The sequence below is a fragment of the Rattus norvegicus genome, chromosome 5 (genome assembly GCF_021556685.1).
Source record: "Rattus norvegicus strain SHRSP/BbbUtx chromosome 5, alternate assembly SHRSP_T2T, whole genome shotgun sequence".
NCBI lineage: Eukaryota > Metazoa > Chordata > Mammalia > Rodentia > Muridae > Rattus > Rattus norvegicus.
In genome coordinates, this window is record NC_141538.1 from 149,427,231 (window position 1) to 149,438,223 (window position 10,993).

Sequence of the window (10,993 nt, forward strand, 5' to 3'; positions counted from 1 at the left end):
GCCGTTCCTGTGGAGGGCAGGTGGGTGAAGACATGTTCCTATAGTTCTGGAAACGAAATCATTGCAGTGACCAGAATTGTCACAGTTCAATCAAAACGGAGATTTTTCAAAATGGCGTGTCCCTGGCTAGCACCTGCGTCCTGTGAACAATGCAGTAAAACTAGCTCATCATAAGGATATTTTCTTTCTCCTTAGAAAAGAGAAATGCAGGTATCATTAAAGAGAAAGCAAACAGAAAACACCGGGAAAGAGCCTGCCCCTAGAGGCACTGCAGATGTGGCTGCTGTGTCACATGTGCGTCAGCAGGTGGCAGAGAGGAGAGAGACGATGTCTATGCTCAGTGTTCTGACCTGTCAACATCTGAAAAAAAGCAAGCCTGAGATGACCACCAGTCTGGTGCCGGGCAGGACCAGACAGGCTCCCAGGATGAGGAACAAGCGGGAAACTAGAAGATCCCTGCCTGGGACCAGAGGCCCTGGGCGGGAGTGAACCCAACGCAGATGATCCTTGCAAGAGACCATTTAGACGGGCCAGGCGAGGAGCAAGCCCGAGACGCACCAGACTGGAGCTATGGAATCCCCAGACAGGGAGCAAGCCTGAGATGACCATCAGTCTGGCGCAGCGCAGACTCAGGGTTGGGGGAAAACATGTCTGATATGACCCCTGCCCAGGGCCATAATATACAAGTGGGTCATAGCACTCCTGAGACCACTCCTAAGAGTCTCCCCTTGCCACCCAGACACTTAGTAACAGGGCACCACTAAGAGGAGCAAGTAAGTGGTAGGGAAATGGAAGAGAAAGAGAAACAGGAGGATGTGGGCACAATGAAGAGAGGCAGAACTGGAGATCTGAGGGTAGTGAGGGACAGCCTGATATATGAGTAGTCGGTGATGCCACCTGGGACCATGGTGGTGTTCTGGCCTATGCTGTCACCAGGGGCCACGTCTGGGTCTGTGGCCCTGCAGTAGCAGGGGTCTGTTGTCACCAAAGGCCAGGCAGACATTTGGTATAGCCTGGTCTGGGCTGTTACCCAGGGACAAATTGATGTCCAGAACTTGCCCCACCCCCCACCGGGGCATTGTGGGAAAGCTGGCCCGGGGGCATAAGAGCAGAAGAGCTGACCCAGCCCTAGCCAGTTGCAGTACTTGGGAGACTGCCAACACCCCTGTCTCCCACCCCCCCACATTGCATGAAACGTGGGTGAACCTACCCCAAGGGTATCAGTGTGCCCCTACCATGTGGTGGAGACGAGGAGGTCCTTCCCCCTCCTCACTCCTCACCACCTCTGGCAGGTAGGAGAATTGGCCCTGAAGGGGTCACGAGAGCAGCAGAACTATTCTTACTGGTGGTGGGGGCTTGGGTGAGCCGGCCCTGAGAATGTGAGTGTGGGAGAGCTGGCCCCCGCAACTTGTCTGCCATGTGGCAGAATGGGTGAGGGAGAGATCCCTGACCCCTTGCCACCTACAGCAGGCTGAAGAACTGTCTGTGAGTCATGAGAACAGGACAGCTGTCCCTACCCGTTACCAGCACAGTACTCCAGGGGAGACTGGGCCCAGCGCCTTCCCTGGACAGCACAGTAGAGCTAGCCTTGGATGTGAGGGTTATAGATGAGCTTTCCCCTAGGGCGTGAGTATACCTAGCCCTGCCTCTTGTCTACTGGGTCACAGTGTAGATGAGGGGAATATGTTTGCCTCTTCTGCCTTGTTCCTCACCAACTATGACAGGCAGGAAGCTGGCCCTGGGGTCATGAGAGTGGGACACTGGCCATGTCCCTCATTAGCTGTAACTCCTGGAAGAGTGATCCCTGCTTAGACACCTCTCAGGCCCAGATTTAGGACTTTGAATTGGCCCACCCCACCTCTACTCCATTGTGAACTGCTAGAGTGCATGAAGGGGCCAGCTGTACAGATCCAATGCTGGAGGATCTTCACGACACAGAGCAACAACAAGATATCCCAGAGCAGTTCCAGTGAGGATCCAGTATTGTTAGAGTAGCAGAAGACAGAGGCCTTGTAGCAGACCAATGAGTCATTGCATTGAACATTTGCAAGTAAAGAAGTGTGGACAAAAGGGTTTTCTGTAAGACACACTGTGACACACTACAGCTTCCACAATGAGAGTTTTTTTCTCTCTGTTGTGGAGGAGGTTGCAAGGGTGGAGGGTGGGTGCAAGGGGAGAGGGAGATGAGTGGGATTGGGTTGCATGTTGTGAAATTCATACACACACACACACACACACACACACACACACACACACACAAAACAACAAAACGCTAAAAAGAAAATAAAAAGAATAAATCTACCTAGCCTCTGTGGTGGTTTGAATGAGAATGACTTCCGTAGGCTTCTATTTGAATATTTGGTTCCCAATTGATGGACTGTACAGGAAGGATTCCTAGGAGGTATGGCCTAGCTGGAGGAGGTGTGGCCTAGCTGGAGGAGGTGTGGCCTAGCTGGAGGAGGTGTGGTACTGGGGTGCTCTTTGAAGATTCAAAAGCCCACAGCAGGGGCTGGGGATTTAGCTCAGTGGTAGAGCGCTTACCTAGGAAGCACAAGGCCCTGGGTTCGGTCCCCAGCTCCGAAAAAAAGAACCAAAAAAAAAAAAAAAAAAAAAAAAAAAAGCCCACAGCAAGCTTAATATCACTCTCTGCCTCCTGCTTTCAGACCAAGATATAAACTCTCAGCCCTGCCTGCCTGCGGCTACTTCCTGCCATGATGATCATGGACTAACCCGCTGAAGCTATAAGCAAGCCCCATATTAAATGCTTTCTTTTAAAAGCTGCCTTGGCCATAGTGTCTTTTCATGGTGTCAGAACTGTAACTATGACACCATTTCTTTGAGTAACTTGGGCCTGACATTGGTTATATACACATGTGTTTATATTTTCCCTGAGATCCTTACTGTCTGCACAGTTAAATCTCGTGTACCATTCTCCATGTATACAATCATTCCAAACTATGGGATTAGGGTTTCGTCCTCAGGGGTAACACGTAGACTTACATTCCAGTTTGGGGCTGTGGTAAGCAGCACCTACACATTAGATCTTACTGAACATCTCTGACTGATTACCCTAGATCAGATTCTCAGATTGTTGCTATTCAGAGTGAGGGAGTGTCCCCTCTGGCGTCCAAGTTGGGGCCCACCTATGGCTCCCTGCCTCCACCGCACATCTGGCTGGAAGGATAAATCGGAGTCTGGAGGGGATGCACTCTACAAGATCCCAGTCTGCCTGGGAGTGAGTGCCAGGGAGGAAAGAGGAATCCTTCTCCTAGGGTCTTTAGTACAATAGCTCTCTTAGGCAATCTTAGCTTGTGCCCGTACCTTTATTGGGGGGGAGGGGGCTTGGATATAGAGACTTCATTTGGAAAGTGGGAAGGCGTTTTCAAGGTAAATGTAAAATCAATGGCTAGAGTTTAAAGTACCCTGGATGCCTCATTTGTGTGGAGAGGCATTCCAGGATCCCCACATACTTGGGCGTGCTTATTGGGAAAGAAGAAGTTGAACTTGTGCGTCTGCCAAGGACTACCTTCCTCAGATAGAGGATGCGGGAGGTCAGGCTCCCCGGATAAGGCAGAGAAAGGGAAGCCCTGCTAGTAAAGGGAGTCCTCCATTTTGGGCCAAACTGAATGGAGCTATCTGGTCACGGCTGTGTATGACCTTAATTGCCAGGGTTTCTTCAGTCCCCTTTCCATCTCTGAACGCCCTCATGTTCATCTGTGAGATGGAAGAGATCTGACATCCGGTGACCTGTGTGATTTTCTATTGCCAGCTTCCTGCTGAGTTCAAATAACCCAGGAAGGAGAGACCCAGCCCCCCCCCCCCACACACACACCCCCGCTCCTCCGGCAACTTGTTAAGGTGATTCAGTGGGAGTTAGTGAGAGCAGGGCAGGGCGGGCCCCAGAGAGAGAAGCAGAAGGAGAGGCAGGCAGGTGGGTGTCCAGGATCCTCTCCCTTTCCCATTGTTCTTCTAGGTGACCCAGATGGATGTGGAACACCTTAAGTCTTCTGGGTCCTTCTCAGGGAATATTGTGGCTGTGGTCCCACTCGTCACCATGCGATCCTGAAGTACTTTAGCATGACAGGCATTGCAGGAAGAGGAAAGACTAGAGGTCCAGGGACAGGAACATAGCCTCTGTGGTGGGTTCTGCTGTGAACCCGTTGGACTTCTATGACATCATTCTACATGTGCAGGTGTGACATTAACTGTCCATCCATGGACCAGTTGTTTTTCTGCTGTTTTTGGTTTTGGCTTTTAGTTTGTTTGTTTTTTTGTTTTTTGTTTTTTGTTTTTTGACACACACCAGAACTACACTTCCCAGGCACCTCTGCAGCAGCTGGGATCAGGTGACTATGTTCCAGCCAATAGCGTGAGAGCAGAATTGAGGCGGCTGTCCGCTTCAGGTTTGAGGACTTTTCTTTCTTCTTCTTCTTCTTCTTCTTCTTCTTCTTCTTCTTCTTCTTCTTCTTCTTCTTCTTCTTCTTCTTCTTCTTCTTCTTCTTCTTCTTCTTCTTCTTCTTCTTCTTCTTCTTCTTCTTCTTCTTCTTCTTCTTCTCCTCCTCCTCCTCCTCCTCCTCCTCCTCCTCCTCCTCCTCCTCCTCCTCCTCCTCCTCCTCCTCCTTCTCCTTCTCCTTCCTCTTCCTCCTCCTCCTCCTCTTCCTCCTCCTCCTCCTCCTCCTCCTCCTTCTCCTCCTTCTTTTTCCGGAGCTGGGGACCGAACCCAGAGCCTTGCACTTGCTAGGCAAGCGCTCTACCACTGAGCTAAATCCCCAACCCCTTGAGGACTTTTCTTGCACACCTTACCTTTTGCCAGCCTGATGCAGACAATGTGATAAGTCCTCCATGCCTTGCACAGGGACTGTTTCCCATATAGCAGCCTGCAATGTCAAAGAACTTAAAGAAGGCAAAAGACAGTCCAGCAGGATGCGGAGCACGTGCCCATAGTCCATCAGTGGTTTCCTCCTTAAGGGCCTGACTCAGACCTAACCCGGTCTCTTTCCAGTTAGTGGCACCATCCAGTCAAGAACACACTTTGGAGTTTGCTGTGTGAAAACCACTGCATATGGCAGGTGTGACTTAAGGTGGCTTGGTGTAGTCCATCATCCTCCATGCGACAAACATGGCTGCCCTTCCGACCCCCAAGACTGGACTGTGGCCTTAGGGAAAGAACTGTTCCTCTTTTTCCAGAGTGGTGACAGAGTTGGGGTGCAAGTTGAGGGTTTCTGGACCCTGTTCCCCAGATAGGCATAGTCGGAAGATTCTTGGAGTCCTCCACTCTAGAATGGTCCTAGTTCGTTCCAGACAAGGAAGAGCAATAAGGAGTGTGCAGGCTAGAGAGGGACAGGCTGGGATTGAGGATCTCTGGAGAACGTGTGCCTTCCTTCTCCTGCAGTTTCCAACGGTATCCAATGGCTCAAGAAGGTATAACTGTCGTCAGACTCTCAGGATCAAAGCCTGGAGTCGAACAGCCCTCAAAGGCTGGGCTCAACCACCTGTTCCAAAATACAACTAAAATAGAACAGTGGTGAGAAACAAGGGTGATTTCAACTGCAAGGGGGTCCCAGGACCTCACCTCTACCCGTGAGCTACCAAAGTGAGTTTTAGGTTTAAACGGAGGATGTGCTGGGGCAAGAGTCAAGAGGCATGCATTGTTCTTCAGTCCTGCGCAGCACGGGGTCTGGTTGAACTCGTCTAAGTACTGGTGGCGTGAAGAAGCCCTTGTAGCTTGAGGGGACAGCTGGCCACCTCTCAGGAGATGATCTCTCCTGCTCCAGGATTTAGGCCTACTATCATGGATAACTGCCCTGCTGTGAGAGTGATCTGTCCTGTGGGACTTGTCCTAGAATCTGAGGTGACTGCAGAGTTAGGGCTATGATTTATCTCTGTCCCCTCAGCCCTGAAGGGGTCACGTAGGCAGACACTCCTTGAAGGATTAACTTGCCTGAATCGAGTCAGGCAGGAGTCTGAGCCAAAGCAAAGGAGAAAGACAAAGGGAGGCAGAGATGCCAAGCTTTTGAACCCCACCTCATGGGCACAAGTGGGGAGTCTGCTTTTGAGCAAATGCAGCTTCTAAATGCATGGTGCACGTCTACTGTCTGCAGCAGAAATATATTCCAAAGGGGTCTTAGCGCTCCAGCCCTGTGGGTGGTACTGGCTGCGGCCCTTCCCAGCTCTCAGGAAGCCCAGGAAGTGGCCCAGTTCTGTACTAGGCAAAGAGCCTGATAGACCCAAAAACCTTTCCAGAAGCCGCCTGCTGGGAGTCACCAGGTCCTGATGATTTAATAATGGAGCAAATGAGGGCCGGGGGTTCCCTGGGGAAATGGCTGAGCTAATCTGAATCAGGGTTGAGGACGTTGACCTGGTTTGGACTGGTTATGTGGGGCTGGCCTTCAGGGACTGCTCCTTCAAGGGAGGAGGTCAGTAAGATTTGGAGTAGTTTGAGTGGGGAGGTCTGGGTGTTGCCTGCACATCCATGCTAGGTAAGGATGAAGGGGGGTGGGAAGGCTGTCAGATGCTGGTGGGGAAGGTCTGATCCTTGGATGTGTCCATCAGTATAAGATCCCCATGGGAGGGAGCCTAGGTTACTGAAGCTCTGTCTTTCCCCAATCTGCCTTCAGGTCCCCAGTACCCAGTTCGCATGGCTGGAGGTTTGTGTTTTTGCTTAGCATTTTAAACATGGCTGCTTTCCCTTTGTTGATTTGCTGGGGGATAGGACAAAGACAGACAAACCAATGGCTTACCTTTCACTCCCTGGAACCAGAGCTGACTGTGCTCGTCATGCTTGCCCATAGCAGCTGGAACAGGCTTTGGAGGGCCAAAGGCCTGCAAGACCTGAGGTCCTGTTGCCTTAGGATACAGCTCACCCTCCTCAGGACCAGTTCGGGGTGGTCACACACTGCACCCCAGGACACTGGCAACCTCCCTGGGCTCACTTTTGCATGGGACACTCATGGTTTCAGGATGTTTTCTACAGACTGGGGTCTGGGCCTTTCTGTCTGGCACTAATGTGAAAAGCAAGCCTTCCGTTCTGTCTACCTGGAGGGATTCTCAAATGTCCCTTCCTGACAGAGTCTCCTCTGGACCCATCCTGGAGCTTACAGCCTGGACCTCAGCATTCCCAAGGCAAGTTCATCCACTATTAAGTTATTATAATTGATGGAACTCAGGTTGCCAGGCTTGCATAGCAAGTGCCTTCACCCGATGAGCCATTTGGTAACCATTTCTGGTGTTCTTCTTGATTTTCATCTCAGAGAGACCCTCTTTGTCTGTCCCTACACCACAGGATGATCATTGTCATCCCCGCCTCAAGAGAGTCCTAATGACGTCACCCTGCATGGCTTTCTCCTCAACACCATTCTACCCACGATGGTCTTCATTACATCGGGGATCTAGCTGTTCCTCTCTTCCAGCCCACCACACTGGCTCCTGGTTGTCACTAGCTGTATCACCAGGCCTGCACATAGTAGGGCTCAGTGAGACTCTTTGGAGTAAATGAGGGTGAAGGCAGATGCTCCCAGCATTCCAGACTCTTTCCTTAGAATGTTCTGGAACTGTTTTCTGCCCTCAGGACACAACCACTTCCTGCCCTCTGGTTGTTCAGGAAGCTTTCTCCACAGCAGAAGACCAGAGGCAGCTGTTTCCCCCAGTGACATTTTCTGGCTCCTTCCTGAGCTCCTAATAACAGCCACGTTTTAGGGGTTGGAGACCAGACAACTGGGTAAATCACAGTTTTTAAAAATGGGCCAAACATGGATTTACACAATAGCCTGTGACAAACGTGTCTTCGGGGGATGAGCTGGCAGCAAACATCCATTTTTCCAAAGGGCGTCGCAGCCCTGGGAGAAATAATGAGGCCTGTTTAAGAGTCTAATCACTCCCCGGTGCTGACAGGCTGGAGAGAGAGAGCTGCCTGCCTGTGCTCATGTGCACCCTGCAGTTCTATTATTGGTCCCAGATAAGCATCCCGCTCCCAGGGGTGGCCTGGCTTGTCCAGCCTGTCTCTCCCGCCTCTGCCTCCCTCCTGTCCATACATTATCTTAGGGGGCATAGGGTACTAGAAGCTCGTGGGAGCCTAAGGCCCCAGGCGTTCGAAATAACCCTTTTGTTCTGCTGCTCCGGTGCTGGTGCCTGCAGTGGAAGGTTGGTGGAGTTACTAGCCATTACCTTTGAGTCTTCCTGTGCGTCTGGGTTCTTTTAGCTCCTTCCTTCTCTCCACCTGATTGTGGTCTGTCTTCTCAGTCTCTGTCATGAACCAGAAGAGTATGCCAGCCCTTCGCAGGCACCCAAGTGTCCGTCATCCCCTCCATCCTGAGGTGCTTCACCCCATTGTCAAATTGGCTAGATTGGGAGACACACCTCCACTCGTTTCTACGGGGGCGTTTCCGGAGAGGTTAATTAAAGAGAGAGAGGTCATACTCTGAAGTTGAGCTACAACATCCTGTGGGGTGGGGGTGGGGGGGTCTTACAGTGAATAAAAAAAGCCAAGGAGCCAGAGAAAGAGCGGTGCATTGTGGGCTAGAGACACTAGCCAGGCTCCCTTGAGGAAGCCCAGTTGTTCGAATGACAAGCTGGAAGGACAGAACGGAGGGAGGGAGGGACAGCCACAGTTCACTGCCCTCAGACCTGCAGCCTTTAGGTTGGAATTCTCCAGAAGAAGGTTGTCAAGGTGTTCCTGGGGCAGCCCTCTCTGCTGCAGGTTGGTCTGCCTTCAGGGACAAGGGACAGTGGCTCCTTGATAAGGGTGGGGCATGGGAAGGAACAGAAACTCCTGGGGCTCCTTAGTCCACTTAGTTTTGAGGCCCAGGTAAGTTGGAGATACATCTGTAATGAGGGGACCAAGGCCTCTCAGGCATCCCTGATAAAGTCATTAGACTACAACCCATCCAGGGATCAACCCTGCCAGCCACCACTGGTCATCAGCCCAGAACGGTAGGGTCATGCCTGAGAGTCCCCTGCTGAGAAGCATTCTGGGAAAGAAAGGCCCTTCTTTCTCATATGCATGACACTATTTTCTATAATGAGGCCTCAGAAACTTCATAGAGGCACAAAGGTCATCATCGACGCAGTGCTGGGACCCCAGGATGATTGGGAAGGTCAAGTGTCCACCTGGATGGAGTCACACCCCATCTCTGCGTAGCTCAGCTCCTATAGACGAATTTCTGTTGCTGGGAAGAGGGTGTTTCCAACAACCGAGGAGAGTTGAAGACGAATGCACCACCCTGGGTTGGCACGGTCACTGCCCTACCCCGTGCTCGCTGCCTTCTTCCCATGCAGTAGGGACCATGGTCACTTTGATAGGCTCCTACTCTGGCGAGCCGTACCTGGCCTACAGGAAAGGTGTCTTGTGCTGAAGAAGGGATGCCTCTTGCTGGTTGTGGCAGCAGGGCTGGCATCCCTCTGTATGGAAAGCTCTGAGGAAGATAAGAAAGGCTTATCGGCCTCTCCCCTGTCAGCAGCCCGCAGGAAGCACGGCTCACACTCCACTCCAACAACCCATTTATCTCAAGGAAGGGTTTCATGTCGCTCCTTTTCTTCCGGTTCTCTTGGCCACGCTATCGCCGGCACACAGAGTACCAGTGTGGGAATACAGGGTGAGCAGGAAACACACTGTTCCTATTCCATTGCTCCCCTTAAAGCCTTGATTGTGATGAGGAAGGCGGGAGGCAATGGGACCTTGCTGAGCTGGAGGGGGCATGAATGAGGCGGGGCAGAGGTGGTGAAGGGCACCCAACAGGTCGGTTCCTCTGAGTCTTCAGGCTCAGGGTAGGGACGGGAAAGGGAGGTGACAAATACTCCGGACAGAGATGCTCTGTGGCTGATTGTGGCCCCCCCATAGACCTCACTCTGTGACCAAATGGCTCTGAGCTACCTTTTAGAGCTGATTGACCCTCCTGGCTAGGTCTGGGTAGCTGAAGAGACCTGAGGGGACCACTGAGGGCCAGTGTTTGCAGTAAAGTTACTGAGCCCACCTGCCACTCCCACATGGAGTATTGTGTCATGTTAGAGCTTCTCTCTCTCTCTCTCTCTCTCTCTCTCTCTCTCTCTCTCTCTCTCTCTCTTTCCCTCCCTCCCTCCCTCCCTCTCTCTCCTAAAAGGACATGCATTTGGCTCCTATTTGGCTCCAGGTAGCGACCCAGCTTAGGGGGTCTCTCAGAGAGACCAGTGGCTCTCCCAAGGGCACACAACAATGTCATGATCACAGTCCCTGTATTCAGACTGCAGTTAGCTGGGTATGCTGGACCCAGGTGGCCTCAGGGAGACCAGGGTGGCAGTGAGGGTGGGTAATGCTCACACCAGCAGGGCCTTTTCAACCCATCTGCTCAAGTATAGCTATTGCAGTGCCTAGCTCAGAGGCTCCACTCCCATGGGGAGTCTCCTCTGGTCACTTCCCCAGTCTTCCCTCCATTTGTCCCCTGCTCTCAGGAAATACCCTGCACCCGTATGGTCCTGGGGAGGGGAAGGCCGAGGCTCTCTGAGCATGCTGGGGCTCTGCTTCAGGATCAGGGACTTAGATTCAGCTGTGGAACAGAACACATTTCCAGCCAGTTCCAGCCAGTTCTTCTTTAGCTGGAAGTAAGCACATGGCTTCTGTTATTAACGGTACTCATTTTGTCCCTGCTGACCTCTCAGCAGGAAACCTCCAGGGAAGTCTGACAGACTCAGCAACAGGAGAAGGAGGCTGCAGGCTGGGTCTGGACTCGCACTCAGACCCAAACCCCTGATACGACGAACCCTGGCTTTCTGGTGTCCCCATCTGAGAATGTCCCTAACATCCCCACCACAAGATCAACGGATGGGGTCCAGGTGCCTTTTTGTCCTGAAGGTACCCCATAAATTTCCCTCCTGCCTGCAATTCAGGACTGAGAGCAAGTTGCAGTGCAAGAACCATCAGGGTGCAGCGACCCTCTCAACCCCAGCCGAGCTTTCTTGGGGCTCAGGGAGGCGTACTGTTTCCCAGAACTCCGCTGGAGAGCCAGGCTGGTGGGGGCTACCC

The 10,993-nt window shown here is 52.1% G+C and overlaps 1 non-coding gene across 1 annotated transcript; it reads left to right on the forward strand.

The window, feature by feature from the left end:
• The first annotated feature begins 252 nt into the window (after window positions 1-252).
• LOC120103298 (small nucleolar RNA SNORA17) lies at window positions 253-384 on the forward strand. Its single transcript, XR_015621584.1, has one exon. It is a non-coding gene; the product is annotated as a small nucleolar RNA SNORA17 (small nucleolar RNA).
• Window positions 385-10,993: the final 10,609 nt, after the last annotated feature.